The sequence below is a fragment of the Podarcis erhardii genome, assembly GCF_964252035.2.
Source record: "Podarcis erhardii genome assembly, chromosome: 16".
In the NCBI taxonomy this organism is placed as follows: domain Eukaryota; kingdom Metazoa; phylum Chordata; class Lepidosauria; order Squamata; family Lacertidae; genus Podarcis; species Podarcis erhardii.
Window position 1 is genome coordinate 32,173,851 of NC_138514.1, and position 20,641 is coordinate 32,194,491.

At 44.0% G+C, this 20,641-nt stretch overlaps 2 long non-coding RNA genes across 2 annotated transcripts in view; both read right to left on the reverse strand.

Moving 5' to 3' along the window:
- The window catches only part of LOC309331462, a 199,477-nt gene that overhangs the window by 169,924 nt on the left and 8,912 nt on the right, over positions 1-20,641 (reverse strand). The gene's annotated exons all lie outside the window — the stretch shown is intronic.
- Positions 12,176-18,914, reverse strand: LOC309331448. The gene is made up of 3 exons (XR_014151848.1): positions 17,724-18,914; positions 16,394-16,612; positions 12,176-12,742 (listed from the first exon to the last, which is right to left on the reverse strand). It is a non-coding gene; the product is annotated as an uncharacterized lncRNA (long non-coding RNA).

Here is a 20,641-nt window from a genome sequence, read left to right on the forward strand (position 1 = left end):
TTTTTATACATTTTGACCACTTTCTCTGGTGTTATATACCATCTATACATCGTTTTCATATAATTCTCTCTCAGTAAGATACAATCTGTAAATTTTAGATTCACCTTCCACATCTTTTCCCAATCTTCAAATTGTATATTATGACCTAAATCCTGAGCCCACTTTATTTGTGCTGACTTTACCACTTCATTTAACATTTCCCCATAAAGTAGGAGACTGTAAGTTTTTAAAAAATACAGTGGTACCTCAGGTTACGGATGCTTCAGGTTACAGACGCTTCAGGAATGGAATTGAAACAGGGCGTTCTTACTAACCAAATTCTACTCAAATTAGTTTCATGGAAATAAATGGGCAGAAGATAGTCATGTCTATTATTTTCAATGGATCTACTCCAGGCATAACTAGGGATGCTGGAGAACTCCAATGATAACAGAAACATTAGCAGAAATTGCCCGTGTTCACTTATTTGTCCGATGTCCAGAACAGAAATCAACCCAGTGAATACGATTGGTATTCACTGTTGCTGTTACTTTCAGTCCGCAAATGCTACAAGTTTATGTTCATCCATCCCCCATCTGTATTACTAATGAGATGGCATAAATTAATGACAACATAATTAATTACAGAAGTGATGTAATATCACAACAGCAGACAGTGAGACAAATAATGTAGTTTTTGGCACAAGACAAATTGCGGTGGAATGGAAACAGTGCTGCATGAAGCAAATATAGGGTAGACCTGAAAAGATGCCTACTTGCATCCCTAAATATGACTCACATTGGATACAATGCAGAATACTGAATGTCTAATTTTGCAAGGAAAATATGTTGTTGGCATCCATCTGTATTGAGACACAATGGAGTGCACCTCCGGGGGTGAAGCCAAACCGCTGCGTCAGCAGAACCGAAGTGATCTCCCCCAGGGAAAGGGGAGGGAGGAGAAAGAGACTGGGAGCCCAAAGTAACCCAGCTAATAGGATTTACACCCAAGTAAGTATGTCTATAGATAACAGTTTTAAGGAGTTTCCAGATAGGGGATTAATACCAGAAATGAGTCATTCAGATATTGCAGTTCAGTTGCTGAAAGGGTAAATCTAGATTAAATCAGGAAATCTGGCGTTCTGATACTCACAGTTTGATGCTGGCATTTTTATTGCAGTAGCACCGGAGCACAGGAAGCTTCCTTATACCACGTCAAACAACTGGTCCACCTAGCTCAATGCTGTCAACACTGATCAGCAGCAGCCCTCCAGGGTTTCAGAGAGGACCTTCTGCATGGAAAATGGATGCTCTACCACCGGGCAAGTGTCTGTGAGAAAAACAAAGGGAGAAAACTGAAGTTTGAAGGAGAGATGGAGACAGAGTCAGCAGAGTTTGGAGTGACCCGACATGGGAGTGATGGACTTTGGCTGCTTGTTGGGAGTGTTCCCTGTGCCCTTGAACACAGCCCATATAGTGTCCTCCAGATGTGGCAATACTGGCTGGGGCTGATGGGAGTTGTAGTCTACCAACATCTGCAGGGTACTACATTGGCTGCTCCTGGCTTAGGACCAGCCAGTATATTTGTAAATAGACACAAGCATTACAGAATGCCAATATGCTTCCAAAGGAAACCAAACTCAGGTAAGCGCTGCAGCCTTCTCACCAAATAAAGTGGGGTGATCTTAATAATATCTATGTATACACTTAGAGGAAGGCATAGCAGATGTGGGGGAGCAGCAAAGATGGAAATATGTTTGTAATTATAATGGAAATTTCAGGGATTCTGTCATTTTACTTCATAGTATGGCCTCACTTCCATTTCAATTTTTCTTCCATTCTATTAGCTTTACAATATTCTGTCTGGCTAGGGTGATAGATTGATTTAAGGATCAGCTTGTTGGGGAAATCAGGGCTTGGAACGGCTCGCGCCTGTGGCCTAACTTCTCTATCTTTTTAAATATTTCAGTTCCTGGAGATCTTTATTTCCCATTTCGATTTCCTGTACCACACTAAATTTATCTTAGTCAGTTCGTCAAGTTGTCCTCCTGCTCTCCTCCCCCTCCCTCTTATCTCCACTTCCCCCTGTATGTCCGGAAAAAAACACCTACACTATCTCTGCAGCCAATAAACACAACCGGTGGTAATCCGCAGATTATTTTGATAGGACAGCATTCAAGGCGAAGGCAAAAACTTTGAAGTGGAGGACTCATCCTGGTCTCTGGGCACATTGCCCAAAGCCCAGCAGACCCTTGCTTTGAGGATAAATGGATTTTTGCTGCCCGCTGATGGATGCATGGAGCCAGGATGGGACATTGGTCTATCAATCCCAGTATGGCATTCTCTGACTGGAAGCAGCGCTGAAATGTCCGAGGCACTGGGACAAAAGTTCAGTGGTAGAGCATGCGCTTTGCATGACAAATTAATGCTCCCAGGAAGGTTGCTATGTTCATAACCTGTATCTTGAAGGTGTGTGCATCATAGCTTAACAGTAGAGATCTGTATGCAGAAATTATCAAGCTCTATTCTCAGCATGCGGAGGGGGTAAGGGAGTCTAGCAGATCAAAGAGTGGCACTTGATAGCCATCCTCTGCTGCCCGCTAAGTGCCACTGGACTCCATTCCTACCCTGAAGTATCTGGGTGCTATTAGTTGTGTCCCATGTTACAGAGGCTCAACTAGAACCAGACTTTTAGTGTTGCTGGTCCCATGCTGTGGAATGCTCTTCCAGCAGAGATTCAGCAGGCACCCCTCGCTTTTGACTTTCGCTTAAGTTGCATTTTTTTTATTAGTCAGTCACCTTAATCATAGAATCAAAGAACTGTAGAGTTGGAAGGGACCCCAACGGTCATCTAGCCCAACCCCCTGCAATAAAGGAATCACAGCGAAATAATTCCTGAAAGAGGTGGATCTGGCACCTTCACTATACAGTTTTCATCATATGGGGGAAGACAAACCTCTTTACCTAGGCCTTTGAGACATGAGAGGTATACATTTAGGACCTATTCCGTAATTTGTTTTTAGCTTTGTTGTTTTAAATTGTTGTCACCCACCCTGGGAACCTAGGGTGAAGGGAAGATAATAAATCATTACCGTAAAATGTTGCACACACAGTCTTCCCTAATTCACATTAATAGTGTTGCTAAGAAAATAGCCAAGGTCATGTGGGAGGGACAGACACGCATGCACACAAGAGAAAGATGGCGCATCTTCTTTTGTTGTTGTTGTTGTTGTTTTACAAGCCACCAGAGAATGAAACCTGCATAACATTATATATGTCAACCCCTCTTCCAAAGTACACAGCCCTGACACAAACTCAGCACCATTCCTTAGCCAGGTACTTGCAAACAGTGTCTATTACAAAGGCATTTGCCTCCTGCAGATGCTCTCACAAGCAGAGTCAAGCTAGTGTGGAACTGTGAAGTTCGTTCTCTCTCTCCCCCTCTGTTTACGGTCAGGTAATCTGTCTCTCAGTACATTGCAGCCTAGCAAGAGGCACCCAGCACATCTCTCTGTAAAACTCTGCCTCCATCCCACATGCATCCTCTTTCACTGCGCTCAGGGATGATACTCACTGATGACACAGAAAGATTATTTCACATTTTGCATCAAATGACCGTTCGAGAGATGACTATAATATAATCTCTTTCCTAGGAGCTCGTGATCCAGGCTTTGCCCTTGAACACTGTCTTAGAATGTTGTAAAAAGTAGCTAAGCTCTGCCCCTCTGGATAAATTGCATCATATATATTCCTTCTCTGGACAATCTGCCCTTGGCAAGGGAGGGGTGAATTGCCGGGTGCAACGGAACAACACCCTTAATTTGCCTTCAGTGCTCCTTTAGGAAAACTGGGCAGATGAGAGCCCCCAAGGAGAGAACAAGGGACTAGGCAGAGGTGACAGGGTAAGGCAGAGGTGGTGGGGCCCACTCAAAGTGGGGACACCCTCACCAAGCTACCCTGGCAAAACCTGGAGCCAGAATTGTGGGTAGCACTAGAGTGACATACAGACTTTTCTAGCTAATGGAAATGGAATGGAATGGGCAGTTCCATAGTGGTACAGACCAGGTTGGAGGGACCTATGATTGTTCCCATGTCACTGAACTCAAACTCCCATCAGCCCCAGCTAGAAAACCCAGTGGTCAGCACTAGGGGCTGGTTCACTGGGGCACTGCCCCACCAACCTCAATCTGCCTCCACCTTACCATCTTCTTGTCATTGGCTCTGGCTTTCCCTACGGGTTGTGCTCCCTACCTTCTGCCCTGCCAATCCCAATGGGCATCAGACACCACTGGGGGTCAAGAATAATGCAATTTCCAGTCCAGCAACATCCAGACAGTCATAGATTACTCACTCTTCGTAAGGACACAATGCAGCTCACAATTTCCCTCTTTATGCTTTTACTCATGGGCGTAGCCGGGGGGGGGGCGGGAAGGGCAGCCCCCCCCCAAAAAAATACATAGCAAACTCAGATTCTGCCCCCCTAACCAAAGGCCTGCCCCTCCAAAAAAAAAAAATCCTGGTTATGCCCATGCATTTACTTTTCATTTTTTGTCTGGGCTTGGCCTCATTCTGCCCCAGCAACTGAATTTATGAACAAGGTGGATCCGATTGCTCTGGGGCTCAAAGCCTCCAGAGACACAACATTTTCTCTCGAGGCTTGCCATGACACCCAGCCTCCCAAGAGTTGGCCGGTGCTTATGCTTTTTCTCCTTGAGTCTTCAAGCAGAGGTCAACAACAGAAGGACACCTTCCCCTTCTCCGGATTACAGAAAATTGAAATAAGCCTCTCTCATAGCGGGTGGAAAAAGAAATCTTAGCTGTCATTCCTAATATCATCACGATCCACAGCAGCTGGCTGGGGAGCAAGGAAATATTAATAACAATAATATTTTTTTGGACAAAAAAACCTGCGGAAGAATAAAGTTGTCTTGTTATTTCCATTTTCATATCAACATTCCCCGAACAAGTAACCTTATTTGCTGTTCCTCTGAATTCTCTGAGTTGCTAAAATTGTGAGCGCAGCACCCTCTGCTGGTGCAAACTCTGAAATATAGTCAAAGGAGTTGAAATCGTACAGCAGGCACACATAACAAATGTGTGCTCTATTGAGGCTGAGGCAAGTGATCATGTCCAAGCGCTCAAATGTCAAAGGTGGCCAGTGTGGTGACCCTTAGAGGTTGCTGGACCACAACATGAGATTGACTAGTTGTCTACTCTGGAAATGGTTGTGCTCCCTCTGAGAGAAAAGTTCCATAGTTTGGTGAATGCACCATGATTTACCTGCCACCCGAGACTCAGGTCGCCTCAGTGGCTTGGAGTGCCTTTTACCTGTTATATCTGGTATGACAATTACAGCTATACTTGAACAGATATAGCCTGGTCACAGTGATTCATGCACCAGTAATCTCAAAACTAAATCACAGGGAATGACCATTTTGCACACAAACACATGCACACAGCTTTTGATCCTGGAAGGGGCGGAAGAGGGGTGGAACAGGCTTACATATGCAGTGACCCAGAATGCAACCCCCACACAAACAGGGAGTTCGCTGCACAGGCAATGGCCGATTTACACGCAAATGCACACACATGCACAGTGCTGAACCCAGAAGTGACCCCAAAACATCCCTAAAAGGGTGGAATGGGGGTGGGGTCAAATGCTTTATGTGGGCTCTGCCGACACACATGTAACCCCCACACAAAATGAGGGTTGCTTGTATTGCAATGAGCTCTGTGAGGAACTACCCTTGGGCCTGGTACAGAAGCTCTGGCTGGTACAACATGCTGCAGCTGAACTATTGGTGGGCACAGACTACCGCCAACACATACTCCAATGCTCAGAAGCTTGCATTGGCTGCCCATATGTTGTCAGGCCAAATTCAAAGTTTTTGTGTTGATTTATAAGGCCCTTAACAACTTGAGTGCAGGATACCTTAAGGGCCCCCCAATTCCTTATAGCTCTGCCCAATCACTGAGATTTTCAGGGAATCACTGTTAGTGATTCCCCCATGGTTCAGATGCACAGCTTACATCCACCAGGAGCTCCATCCTGGAGGAGATCAGAAAGGCCCTCTACCTGTTGTACATCAGGCACTTGACATTTCTATTTCAGTAGGCATTTTAAGCAAGCTTTCCGATTTTCCAGCTTATTTTAATTGATTTTACCCACTGTACATTTTTGTGATTTTATCATATACCACGTAGAAACTTCAGTGTTTCGTAGCATATAATACCACTTCCACAAGTTAAACTTTTACCATCTCTGGCCATTCACCATACTGGCTGGGGTTGATGATAGTTGGGACTCCAACAATATCTGGAGAGTGCCATGTTGGCCGCCCCTGCCATAGAGGGTCTGTTGATAGCCAGTTGTATAGATTTTCCCTGTTCGCTGAAAATGAGGGTGTCTCCATGGGATCTTTGGCTATGCAAAGGCTTCACAGAAAAGTTGGGTCACGATGAGGAGGGATTTGAAGAAAGAGAAAAGTGATACCCTAAAGGTGCTGTAAGAGGCACTACGGGATGGGGGAGAGATTCAATTCAGTTTACATTGAAATGAGAAGCTACCACATTCACACTTTCCGAAACAATATGCTCCAACTCCAACACAGACATCCTTTGAAATTCACACATCTTTCAATTTTGCAGCACAGTTATCCAGTAATGTGTACAAAAAATGCACATACTAGGGTAAAGTGTGGATCAGTTTGCATGTATTGGTAAAAATAACAGAGATATCCATTGTAAGGGGAAGTTGCTCTGCACACATGCATATATTAGGCAAAACTGCATACAGATGTGTTCATTAGGAGAAATTCACACTAAGATGCTGACAAATTTTTATGAGGATTTAAAAAAGAATGCTGCAGGAATGCAAAGAACTGGATGCAAGATTGGAAAAGTTAGAAACAGAGAAAACCGACAATGACAGAGCCACCCATTCCTAATGGCAATGAGGTGGTACAGAGCAAAGTTGTTTGAGGTGAAGGAGATCTTTAGGTAGCTGAGGAAGGTGGAAGCAAAAGGAAAGGCCCGGGGATATCGGGATCTGAGAACGGACATGGCAGAAGGCAGCAGTGTTGCAGCTTTTAGATAGCATATGATGTTGAATGTGAGGACAAAGCAGAAAACCAGCTTGGGTTCTCCATGAACTCCCCCAAAGAATGAGAATGGTAAATACCCAAGGAACACAAAAAGCTGCCCTAGTCCATTTTGCTTAGTATTAGCCACACTGACTGTCAGTTGTCCTCCAGGTGCCCAGGCCAAGTGCACCTGCACCTAGGACCCTCTGCATGTGAATCACAGCCCCTCCCTAGTTAGAGCATTGTTTCATCTAGCTCAACATCAAGGGTTTCCAATGTGGCAACCACAGGCCCCACAGTACCCTCAGATGCATGCTTGGCACCTGCCAAGGTCTCCTACCCTTCCCAGTTTCTGAAAAATTATTTAAGTATAAAATGAGGGGAGGTTAGTCGCTTGTGTGGAGGGCCTGCCTGTTCTTTGAGGGGATGCTGTCTCCCTCTCTTTTAATGCATGTTTTATTTGTGGTTTTGCCTGTTGGGAAAACGGGGGTTCCAAGTGTTGGGTTTTTCCTTCTTGGGCATTGGTATTTTGGTGGTGCCTCTGACCCAATAACAGCTTGGAATCCCCAATCTACACAATGACCTGTCATAGGCTCTCTAGGGTTTCAGGTGGGAGTATTCCTTGGGCTCTATCTGGAAATGCCAAGGAACGAAGCCATAACAGCACATTGTGAATAACCCAGTCCATGCCAATGATCTCACTCAGTGATGTCACTCAAGCAAGGCTGTCCTTTTCCTGGCAGCTTTGACTCAGCCTTTTTCTGGGACAGCCTTGAATAAGGGGAAAGCCCTCTTGCAATTTCCTTCCAGGACCTTCCCGCATTTCCATGTAAGCAAACATTGAGGTAAAGGGGTTCACTGTGCACCCATGTTCCCTTCTCCAGAGGTTCTCCATCTGTCTCTGGCTTGAGAGAGACTCCAGCTTGCCCCTCTGGTACTACTGCTCTCCAGAGCTCCTTCTGAAAAGGTATCTGAGACATTTTCCAGGTCATTCCCCAAAGCTGCACCTAACTCCAGATGTTTTCTATCACAGCCCCTAAGAGCAACTCCTCTGGAAGTTAGTCCTGATTCTGCTTCCAAGCAGGTAGGTTTATGAGCTGCACTGATACAACCCTAGAAAGAATCCAACGCATTTTGGTTTCTCATAGCACCTACTTTTATGCAAAAGGATTTTTAGGATGAAAAATTGCTTTAAAACAGTGGGTGACCCTTCGTGTCTCCAAGAAAATCACAAGGATATTACATGCAAATTTTGGTTTTCATTAAAGCAACCATTATCTCCCCCAGCTGTATTAATAATTGCTCTGAAGCCAGAAGTACTTTTTTGTTTCAGATTTGTACTACGAGCTCTCAGCTTTCGGCTCCCCCTTTCCTCAAAGTTCTTTTTTCAAGAGACATGTTTACACACAACCTATTTGCTTTGGGATACCAAGTCAACTATATGGTTCCCCCATGATCTAGAAGCATGACTCACGTCAACAAAAAGTTCCATTGTCTGGAACTTCCTCCCAGTAGAAACCTGACAGACACTGTCCCTGCAAAATGTAAGATGTCAGCTCAAACCAGATTTGTTCCAGGATGCCCACTGTTCTAATGTTTTTATTTTCTGAGGTTTTCAACTAGGTTTTCAGTTTTGTACACAGTATGTTTTCTTTTTGAAAGCCAGTTTGAGGCACATGTGAAAAGCAGGGTATAATCCTTTAACTAATTCTCCTAATCTTTTTTGTTTTACTTGTTTATTTTCTTCAAAATATGTATATCCCCAATGATTAAATTACAGGATTCAAAACCTCCAGATCAACTTGCTTCTATTCCAGCATCTCCCATCACAAAACGTGTGAGATATTCGGCTTCCCAAAAACCCTAGATGACTAGAGGTTGACTCATCCGAGTGATGATGCAAACAGAAACGGATAAAGAATCCATTGTCAAGCAAGAGCCTTGGTTTCCACAACATTAGCTCATGCCATCCTTGCTGAACTTTAGCCCGGGACACCAGCCAGTAGTCCTTATCCAAAAAGGCCAGAGAGAGAATGTTCTGTGCTAGCTAGTTTCCAGCTTTCCTTTGCTACTAAGGAAGGTGGTTTCTTTCTTCTTCTTCGTCTGTACTCCTTCCACATTGGACATTTCCTGCAGCTCAGAGATCACTTGTTCCCAGAGTTTTCATGGAGCGCCCAACTGAGATCACTGCCAAACTGTTGCATTTCCAACTTCCTACTTCAACACTTGTACTTCCACGCTAGGCATTTGGGCATGGAATTGCTACACTTCATTCACTCACATTTTAAGCAGGGGAGGTGCTGCCTTGTTTTCAATATTTGCAAGAGGGATTCAAGCATGCACTGGTAATTTATGTTTGCTCATTTGAAGTGGGTTAAAGTACTGGGCTATCCTAGCAAACCCAATCCACTTTATTTACAAAACAGACTATTTGCATTTGGGAAAGTGATGGGGGAAAGCGTTGAAAATCCATTGAAAAATATGAGCTGGGCGGATGAATAACAGGAGGAAGTCGAAAGCAAATCAGGCTGAATGCTCATAGTTATATAATTGTCCCATAAGCAAATCAGAATTAATGCTCAATAAAGACCAGAGATAGTCTAACCAGATCATAAGCTTTGTGCAATCAAATCAGAATTAATCTGCTATATGTTTTGGAAAGTTGTTCGTTCACTATACATTTTCAATCTCTTAAGATATTGTATCCAGATTTTCTAAAATATTTGCAGAACTGTGCTTAAATGGGGGGGGGTCAGTGTTCTAGTAAAAAGTAAAACATTTCTGGTAGGCAGTGTCTATGTGAGTTGCTTTGAGACAAGCTACTTATTGAGCATTTATCCTGATTAATTTGCACAAAGTCTGCAGGGAAGCTATACGACGCTGCACCAAGCTAGCAGTATCTCACACTTTTCAGAGCAGTTTGCTATCACTCTACTTATTGCAAAATGTCAGATCTTTTGGGTGGGGGGGAACAGATTGGTTGTGCAAGACCTCCCAATCAACTTTCAACTTGACAAGCTGAATCTGTCAATATGTGACTGAATTCCATCCAAAAATAGTGACAGTCGGGAAGCACCTCGGTATTGTGAGGGAGGGATTCAACTGCATACTTCAAATGTAGGTTTGTGCAATTAAAGTATATTAAAGGGCTCCATTGAAACAAATCCACTTTGGGGGGAAACAGACTTGTTGCAGTTAGGAAGGTGACAGGGAAATGCACTAAAAACTGTGATAAATGTTGTGGAAAAGAACCATGTGTTATGCTTTGATTAGAACATGACCTGGTGCTCCTTTATTACAAGGGGGCAGGGAGAAACAACTCAACAACTGTGCGTTACAAGCTTTTCTGCCCTAAGCAGAGACTACCAACCTCATGTAGAAAAACAACAACCCCATACTAGCATACTACTTTATCTCACTGTACAATGTGTTTTCAACACAAGCTCAAAACATGTTAATCAGCTTAAATAATATCCTTGTGATTACAGAACAGACTGTATGTTCTCGGAACCTTCCTATTTTCTTTATCACCCTTCCCATCCCCTGTCATATAAGCAGTTTTCTTGACCAAAGTCTAGGCCTAGCCATTTTCCCTTGACATAAACAGCTGATCAACTGGAAGTTGCATACAACCACCATGCAAGCAAATCAGAATGAAATCAGGATGAATGTTCCTTGTCATATAACCTCTGCACAAGCGTATCAGAATGAATGTGCAACTAACGCGTCATCTGGAAAAGCCCAACAACTGGAGAGCTCAGTGAAGGGAGAAGCCAGCCAACTGGCGGAGTCTCAGGGGGAGGTACTTGCCTGTAGGCAGAGTCCATATACAAGGTTCAGTCTAGTCCTAAGGTCAGGAATGATCACATAGTCAGATGATCTGGGGGTCAAGAAAGCCGAGGCTCTAAGGTCACAAGAAGCAGCAAGGTCTGGCCAGGAATGACAAATGTTGTTTCCAGGCCCAGACAGAGGGGAGGGGGCATATGGGCCACTTGGCCCGGGCCTCCAATTCCAAAGGGGGCCTTGGTCAGCATATTTATCTATATTTTCCATTTTGTCTTTATCTGCAGATACAGTTCAAGCCTTGAAATAAAATTATTTGTCAGCATAACTTTTGTGAAAATTATTTATATACTTACTTATTTATAAGACTTCAGTTATCCCCAGAGTAAAGAAGGGGGGGGCACATTATCTACCTGGCCCGGGCCTCTGCCTGGCTCTGCAAGGCCCTGGTTGTTCCCAGCAACTGACTGAGGCTGGAAACCCTGCTTAAGAAAGCTGGAGCCAGCTGGTTCTCATCAGGAGCAAGAAGGCTGATCAGCTGCAGCTGGAGTCACTTCACCTTCTGTCGGAAGCCAACTCCTGGCCCATGACACCCTGGAACTATACAGAGTTCCCTATCACAGTCATAAAAACGTAAGGCGAGCCTGCTGGATCAGGCCAGTGACTCTTCCCGCCCAGGATCCTGTTCTCACAGTGGATGACCAGATGCCTATGGGAAGCCTACAAGTTGGACATGAGTCCAACCTCTCCTCCCGTGAATCCTGGCAACTGGAATTCAGAGACATAATGCCTCTGACCATATAGGTGGAACATTGCCCTAGTGGACAGTAACTTAGAATCATGGCTTAGAATCCATCATCTTGCCACTCTGTAACTCCCTAGATTGTGACTATGACCACTACTGAAGCAAAGTAATTATTACAGGTCACATCACACCCATAAGCTGAAAGCACATTTAACATATTTTGATTCCCCCAAAGACCCCTGGGAACCGCAGTTTACCCTTCAGAGCTTGCTATAATTCCCACTGCCCTTAAAGTACATTCGTAGGATTCTTCGGCATAATCCATGGGCGCTAGATATATGGCGTGGATGCGTCCAGATGTAACATGAGAAGGGATCTGATCACCTTGCTCTGCAGCCTGGCTGATCCAGGATATTGACAGCAATCACACATTCCTACCACCCTTCTGAGTAATACCCCTCCCCACCTTCTCACTATATATAAGGGTCTGGTGACTTCTGTTTCAGTGTATCTGAAGAAGTGTGCATGCACACGAAAGCTCATACCAAGAACAAACTTAGTTGGTCTCTTTAGTGCTACTGGAAGGAATTTTTTTATAGCATTTTCCTGGTTAGGGCAGGATTCCCAAGGAGCTGGCTCTTGAGAATAGCTATGTTCTACACTTCATTTATTTATTTATTTGCCACATTAAACAGAAGCCTAATCAGGGGGTCGGGGGGTGGGAATCACAACAGCAGCAAACGCGCCTCTCATAATCACATTTTTTCCCGCTCAGCAACAATAGAATTGACCTGTCAAGACAAATTACAGGAAATGGGAAAAGCTCTTCTCCATGATCAACCTGCCTGCCTGCCTCCCACTCCTGGATTTCACCCTCCACACCCTGTCTTATATTTGTGGCGGCTGCTATTGTTCAGTCTCCTTCCATCCAAAATGCTGATGGGGATGAATAACTATGTTAAAAATAGCAGAGCCGTTTCAAAGAGAAGACGTCTCTCGCCAAGGCCCAACATACTTAGAAACAGGAGGAAGCATATGTCCAAGAAAAGGGACCAACCTTTGCAAGCTCTGTGGGCCAGGTCTGGGGGTGGGGGGCTCAGAGTAGCTCTTTCAGTTTCTCATTTTTCCATTCTTGAATTCAGTTTGCTAAATTTCTGCATCAGTTTGCATTTAAAAGAAAAAGAAAGGGAAAAAGTCCTCATTAAATATTATCAGCATTTCTCCCAACAGACATTTTTGCAAGCAATTCCCCCTAATTTTTTTGTATGCTATTTTCTCTAATGCATACCCTTTTTGCACACTTTCTCCTAATGTACACAATTTTTTAAAATGCAGCTGCAATCAAGTTTTGCTTAGTGAACTACATTACAAAATTCAGAGAACTACGGATTTTGAAAGACAGGTGTGTTTCAGTACATGTTTTGGCCCAGTAAGTGTGAATTAGGTAGGTTCAAATTAAAATGCCAACAGAGGGCTTATCTGCACTTCCTCTTGTCCTGCTGCTTCCCTCCACGGAAAACCCACTCTTTAGCACTCAACTGGAACAAACAGCAATTCAGGGTTTCTCCAGATTTATGTTTGCTCCGATTTAGCACAAAAGAGCGAGATCTCCCTGGGAAAGGAGCGTGGCAAGGAGAAAACTGATAAGACCCATGCCTAGAAAATGTGGATCAAGAGGAAAACCAATCAGACCCACACATTCTAGGCCTGGCAGAAATGTGGACAAGCCCTAAATTTCTCCTTCATTCCTACTCTTTACTCAGGTAAGTTTGCCACACCTTCCATCTGTTATCCTAATCTTTAGCCCCCTCTACTGGTGGAAATGAGCGAGATGAGCTCCACAACCCCAGAGCCATCTGCGACTGGACTTAATTGTCAAGGGTCCCTTTACCTTTACTGGTGGGAAATGATGCAAATAGCATCACCTTCCTACAAGGCAGATGTCAGCCTCTGACATCCTTAAAAGGTAAAGGGACCCCTGACCATTAGGTCCAGTCGTGACCGACTCTGGGGTTGTGGTGCTCATCTCGCTTTATTGGCCAAGGGAGCCGGCGTACAGCTTCCGGGTCATGTGGCCAGCATGACTAAGCCGCTTCTGGCAAACCAGAGGAGTGCACGGAAATGCCGTTTACCTTCCCGCCAGAGCGGTACCTATTTATCTACTTGCACTTTGATGTGCTTTCAAACTGCTAAGTTGGCAGGAGCAGGGACTGAGCAACGGGAGTTCACCCCGTCGCGGGGATTCGAACCACCAACCTTCCGATCGGCAAGCCCTAGGCTCTGTGGTTTAACCCACAGCGCCACCCGCGTCTCTGACATCCTTAGGCAGCTGCTAAGACCCTGGGGGCCCCTTTTATTTTTTCACTGCAGCCCAGTGCTCTGAACAGCAGCCGGTAACTGGTTCTAGATGCCATTTTAATTTTCCCACAATACCCCTGAAGTAGCCTTACTCTGGGACATTGTGGAAAGTTCAAACGCTGGCCCTCTGTCACCCAATAGTTGCTGCTGTCCGCTGCATTCACTGCCAGGTCAGCCCAGCAGGGTATCAGAGGAAACCCACCCCCTGGACCTGGTCCTGATTTCTCGCCAGGGATGCTGGGACATGTAGTCCCAGTGCACTCCTCAGCCAGAAATGACATTCTGGTTGCTTCTCGAAGACCCGTTTATGGAGCGTTCATCCTGATTTATTTGCAGAAAGTGTGTAGGGAGGTTAGATGACATCAGCTGTTTAATGAGCATTCACTGTGATTTGTTTACAAAGTGGTTACACATGGTTGCGTCAAACGATGTTTCCCCAATGTTACTGCATTATTGCCGGCTGGAAGGGCACTCGTGCGCTACAGCACAACAGCGTGAGACAAAAAAAATAACCTGGAACATTTGCGGCACGAAAAGTTACAGGGTTTCAGAAGGAAGCTACAGGACGTGCACTGACTGGAAACAAGTCTGTTGTGTCTGTATCAGAACTTTTGTTGGCGCAAACAACACGCAGGGTCGCATATAACCACCCTGATACTACTGCGAGCACAGACCATCATCATCTGTGCAGCATAAGAATTGGATCCAGAGAGGCTGGTTTATCTGAATATTACTTGTGAGCTATTGACTGAGGCTAGCAGCAGCAAACTTCTTAACATTTTTAAGCTGCGATGCAAACCAGAGGAGAAGGTTTTGGGATAATAAACACATTGACAGGAGCAGATGCTCCTCTGAAAGTGAGTGCTCCTGCATAAAAAGGGACAGGAAAGCCACCGCCCCCCCTCAGGTGAAACAATTAAGCTTCTCTGCAGGGAGAGCGCTGTGCAGATTTTACAGCAGGAGGGCTGGTGTCGGAAAGAGAGAAATGAATTATACTGATCTGGTGCCCCTGCCTCGCTTGCAATTCAGAATTACATCACCCCAACGCGTGTCTGATGAATAAATCGTGGTCTTAGGCTATTTCCTTGGTTTAGAAAATAATCAAATCTGAAGTAATGAGAGAAAAAAAGAAGGCTAGGAAATTTTAACCCTCTTCCCCGCCCCCTCTCTGGCACAAATACATATAGCCAACCACTATTTATCAGAATTTATTTTTTAAGGGGAGGGAGGTTAGAATGATGTGTTGTTCTGAACATCTTTGCACTGGATTTATTAGAATTCTTCATAATGCAAAGAGGAGCTAGGATAGTGAAAGGTTTGGGAACAAGAACACAAATGGGAAGAGGAATATACAGGCAAGACCCACCCGTCTGTATTGAAAATATCTCTACAATGTTAGCAAAAATCAAAACAAAGCTAGTCAATGCAAGGAAGCAATTTATTCATTTGTTCTGAACCCCCAGAATTCCAATCACATTTTGAAGCAACGTTAGCATTTCAGGAAGCTGAAGAGGCAAGCCCCATGTTCAGCTATCAAAGCAGCTTACCTCTTTAGCTTTCAAAACAAAAATAGTATAGAATTCCTAGCATTTCTTTTTATAGAACTCCAGGGGGACGGAGGGAGACATGAAGTTTCAATGAAACTGGCAGCAGATGCAAGATATCTCTCCTGCACCAAAAAAGGAAATGATGGTGTATTTTGCAATGAAATGTCATAGAGAAAACACATAGAAAAAAGGTTTTCTCCCTCTCTCTTAACACTAAAACTTGGAGCCATCCAATGAAACTGAATGCTGGAAGATTCAGACCAAGCAAAAGAAAGTATTACTTTGCCTGTTGTTGTTGTTGTTTAGTCGTGTCCGACTCTTCGTGACCCCATGGACCAGAGCACGCCAGGCACTCCTGTCTTCCACTGCCTCCCGCAGTTTGGTCAAACTCATGCTGGTAGCTTCGAGAACACTATCCAACCATCTCGTCCTCTGTTGTCCCCTTCTCCTTGTGCCCTCCATCTTTCCCAACATCAGGGTCTTTTCCAGGGAGTCTTCTCTTCTCATGAGGTGGCCAAAGTATTGGAGTCTCAGCTTCAGGATCTGTCCTTCCAGTGAGCACTCAGGGCTGATTTCCTTCAGAATGGATAGGTTTGATCAGAGAGTCCTTGGGACTCTCAAGAGTCTCCTCCAGCACCATAATTCAAAAGCATCAATTACTTTGCCTAGCACATTGCTAAACTCTGAAACTTGCTCCCACAAGAAGTAGTGACGGCCATCAACTTGGCTTAAAGAGAAGGCAAAATAAAGGAAGATAAAGCTAATGACGGGCTGGGCTGGGCTAATCTTAATCCTACTTAGAGCAGCCCCATTGAAACAAATGTGCATGACTAACCAGTCTGCTCATTCCAATGGGTCTATGAATGTAACTTGGCTGAATACAACCCAAAGGCTACTTACTAGTCATGGTGGCTATGCTCTACTGCAACTGTCGGAGGCAGAATGCTCAGAATTGCACATGAGAAGAGTGCTGTTGTGTTCATGTCCTGCTTTTAGGCTTCCCATTGGCATCGGGCTGGTCACTGTGAGGATGCTGGACTAGATGAGCACTGGCCTGAAACAGCAGGCTCTTCTTATGTTCTTAAAACATAATCACCTCCTATCTGCATCATAATGAAACTAAAGGTGGTGGGGAGAAAGGAATAATAATTATAAAATGGAATGCTATCATGAAAGGCTTAGAGGACAAAGGAAGATAGACAAAAACTTAATTGACTCTTACAATAACAGGACACAGTGAACTCATGACTGCACCTAGATATAAATAAGTCCAGTGCCATCTGGACTTATTTATATGCCTAAAACATGGGGAGGGGACCCCTAGGTGACCTGAAGATTATAACTAGTGGGGAGTGCCCAGGAATTTGTAAAAACCCAAAGAAATGTGATTTTTAAATGGATAGTATAATTTTTGAGTTTGGCGAAGTCAAGCCAAAGTCACATTTTAATCCGCCATGTTGGTTCAAAATGGCAGCTAGTGTCCAAATGTCAATAACGACTGCTGCCCCCACCTCAGAAACCCTCATGACAATGGTCTCTCAAGAGGAGGCCAAACATATAGAGAACAGATAGATGGATGGACAGACAGACAGACCAACCACTTCCCACAATATATAGTAGATAAATACAGAAAAAAATAACATGGAAATTCTTTTTTTTTAATCCCTTAAAACCCCAATAAGAAGTAATAGCAGATGACTTTACACTTTGAAATAGCTAAAAGAATACCACAAAAACTAAAACAGCCCACCACCTTCAACCACAAAGACAAAATAAATTAAATAGTTCAAAAGATCACCTACACTAGGATTGCCATACGTCCAAAATTTCCTGAACATAGCCAGCAATTGGCTGTCACAAACAGTGTCCAGGCAGAAATTGCTTAAATGTCCAGGAAAATCTGGACGTATGGCAACCCATGTTGGCAGTGTCATTTTTGGTGATTTCTCTTAAAAATAGCTGGAAATCTTCAATTTTTTGAGAGATTATTAAAAAACCCAATGACTTTTCTGTCCAGATTTTCACTTTTTTAAATACGGTAACGCTAACCTACACATTCTTTAGAAGTTCTACAGATGGCAAAATAGATATTTAAGATTATGTTAAAAGACCTGGGAGAATAAAAGTCTTTGCCTGGCACAGAAAATACAGCAGCATGAACATCAAGCAAACCCCTCTATGGACAGCAAAGCCTTCCTCCCGTATGGCACCCTCCATATCTCAGGCTAACCCGATTCTTGGAGAAGGACCTCTGTTTACTATTTTAGGACAAGGGCAAGAAGTGGTCCGCCAGGTATCAAGGTCTCGATCTCTGCAGAGTTTATAGGTCAAAACCAAGTCTTTGAATTGAGCCTGGAAACAATCAGAAAGCCAGAAAGGACACATTAATGTGTTCATGATGCCTGTGGTTCCAGTTAAAATCATGGCAGCCATATTCTGCAGCAGTTAAACTCTGGACTATCTTCAAAGGCAGCCCCAAGTGCAACACATTGCAGTAATCCAACTGGGAGGCTACCGGAGCACGAATTACCAAAACCTAGTAATGTGCCTCCAGACACAATGGCACAATCCACACCAACAATTTCAAGCTAAAAGTTGGAGCCACACAAACACAGACTAATTTGCCCAAATTTGGAGGGGGGGAGGACGCAATTAAGGCCTCAGTAATTTGCAATGTAGACCGGAAGGAGGCACCACCAAGCATTTATTTAACTATGCTAGGAGCAAAGTCCACAGAAAAAGCAGCCATTCTGGCTTTGGTGGAATTACTTCTCATTTGCACGGAATAATAATCAAGCCCTTTCAGTAATGCGGAATCAGAGCCCATCAGGAAGATGCGAGCTCTTCTGAAGAGCCAGGAGATCAGCTTTAATTTCCTACCAAGCCATTACAATCAGGGCTGAGATCCCCCTTTCTCTTCTCGCTCGCACGAAACATATTCTGCCGGCTCAATGCAACCATTTTTTTTTTGCGCACGGAAAAGGGTTCAGGGCAAAAGGGAACTCTGTGTATGAGGTGACATCTTTCCCCCCAACTGCAGCCACCAGTTCCCTCCCTCCCCAAAGCCTGTTAGGTTACTTCAACGGTAATTTAAACATTCTACAAAAGCCGTTCTATTTTCCTCAGACATTTTAATCTGAGCTTGACATGACGGTGGCAGCCATGTTTGTTTGTTCACTTGTCTACTCCATTCAAGTACTATTTCAGCAATAATTTTAAACATTTGACTAAAGCCATTAAATTTTCCTCAGACATTTTAATTTGAGCTTGACATGATGGCAGCAGCCATGTTTGTTTGTTCACTTGTCTTCTACACCATTCAAATATAAAGCATGGAGTGAGGCAGCGTACTCTGGTGTTTGTGGGTTTTTTTCATCAAATGGCACACATGTTAAAGGGATCTAAACCATTTCTCCATCTTATTTCTGTTGTGTATTGAGTCAAAGGATTTTATATCTGTATTATTATTGTCTGTATTTGCATTAGGGTAAAGTAACTGCCTTTTGGTTCCAGAGGGTACAGCTACTATTGGTTCATTTAAGCTGTTGTATTTGGATCCTCTGTCTTATTGGTTTCCTCCAAAAGGCAGGACTGTGATTGCCTGATATTGTTCCCTCCAAAATGTATCCTTTCTAGCTAGTTCCCTGTCCCTATAAATGTAGCTCTCCCCTCCTCAGGTCTCAGTCTTGTTGCTTTAATAAAGAAGTGTTACTAGAGAACCGTCTCCAGCATATTATGTCAAGAGAGCTGAAATCACAAACCCCACGTCACAACAACTGGCGACGAGGATGGGATCCGGAATGCTGAGGAGCGGTTAAACGCAGCCCTGCCTCAGAGTCCGGATTGTAGCTAAGAACAAGACTCACTGGCCAGCTGAGAAGACGACCCTGCCCACAGGACAATGGAGAGTCCAAGGGTATTGGAGCCCTTCCAGCCATCAGAGCCCCACACGTGGGAAGACTACGTCGAACGCTTTGAGTTCTTCGCAGTGGCTCAAGGGATCACCAATGCCAGCAAAAGAAGGGCCACATTCCTGAGCTACTGTATCCTTTCTAGCTAGTTCCCTGTCCCTATAAATGTAGCTCTCCCCTCCTCAGGTCTCAGTCTTGTTGCTTTAATAAAGAAGTGTTACTAGAGAACTGTCTCCAGCGTATTATGTCAAGAGAGCTGAAATCACAAACCCTACATCACAACAATTTCTTCATACTCTGTGGCTGCAGAATTTTTTCCCTCAAGTGCGGTTCACTTCTGAGAGAAAAATCTAAGGGCAAGGGAGGGTTCAGCTTTCTTAATAAGTGTTAGCATCAAATAGAGGCTTTCTGAAGGAGGAATTACACATACAGGGCAGCGAGAAAGCCCCCTTTGTGTCACGAGTAATGTAACCAAGTGTGTTATGTTCATAAAATGCCTAGATCAAATGTGGGGAACCTCCATGGCCCTTCAGATGTTTGCTGGACTACAATTCCCATCATGCATGACCACTCGCCATGTTGGCTGGGGCTGATGGGAGTTGGAGTCCAGCAATATCTAGATGAGCACAGGTTTCCTACCCATGGCCTTAGATGTTTAACAAATTTTGACTGTAATAAAACCTAAAAGCAGTCCACAAAAACCCCTTCAAAGTATTAATAAAAGACTGTTGAAAATATTCTAAGCAGAATTGAAGTCAACAATAGGCTAAAAAGATGTGTGTTTTAATCTCAGCTTCTGCATGTCTAGATAGACTTTCCTACTGAAAAACCTTTTCAGTGGGTCCCAAAAACTGTACAGTGAAGGCACCTGCCTGATGTCAATAGGTAGTTCCAAAGAGTAGGTGCTGCCACACCGAAATAATGGTTTCTTATTACTTTGTGTGGAATGAGTGTTATGTGGTACTTGTAACAGCACATATGGAGTAAGGCAAGCAAACCCTGCCCTATCAGTACAGTGGTTCCTTGGTTGTCAAACGTCTCGGAAGTCAAACGTTTCAGTTTTCGAACACCAAAAACCCAGAAGTAAATGCTTCCATTTTCGAATGTGCCTCGGAAGTCAAATGGCTTCTGCTGAGTTGTTTTCAATTTTCTCCATTAAATTTGCAGGCCACCTTTTGCACCTCGGTTTTCAAAGATTTCAGAACTCGAACAGTCTTCCAGAACTGACTACATTAAA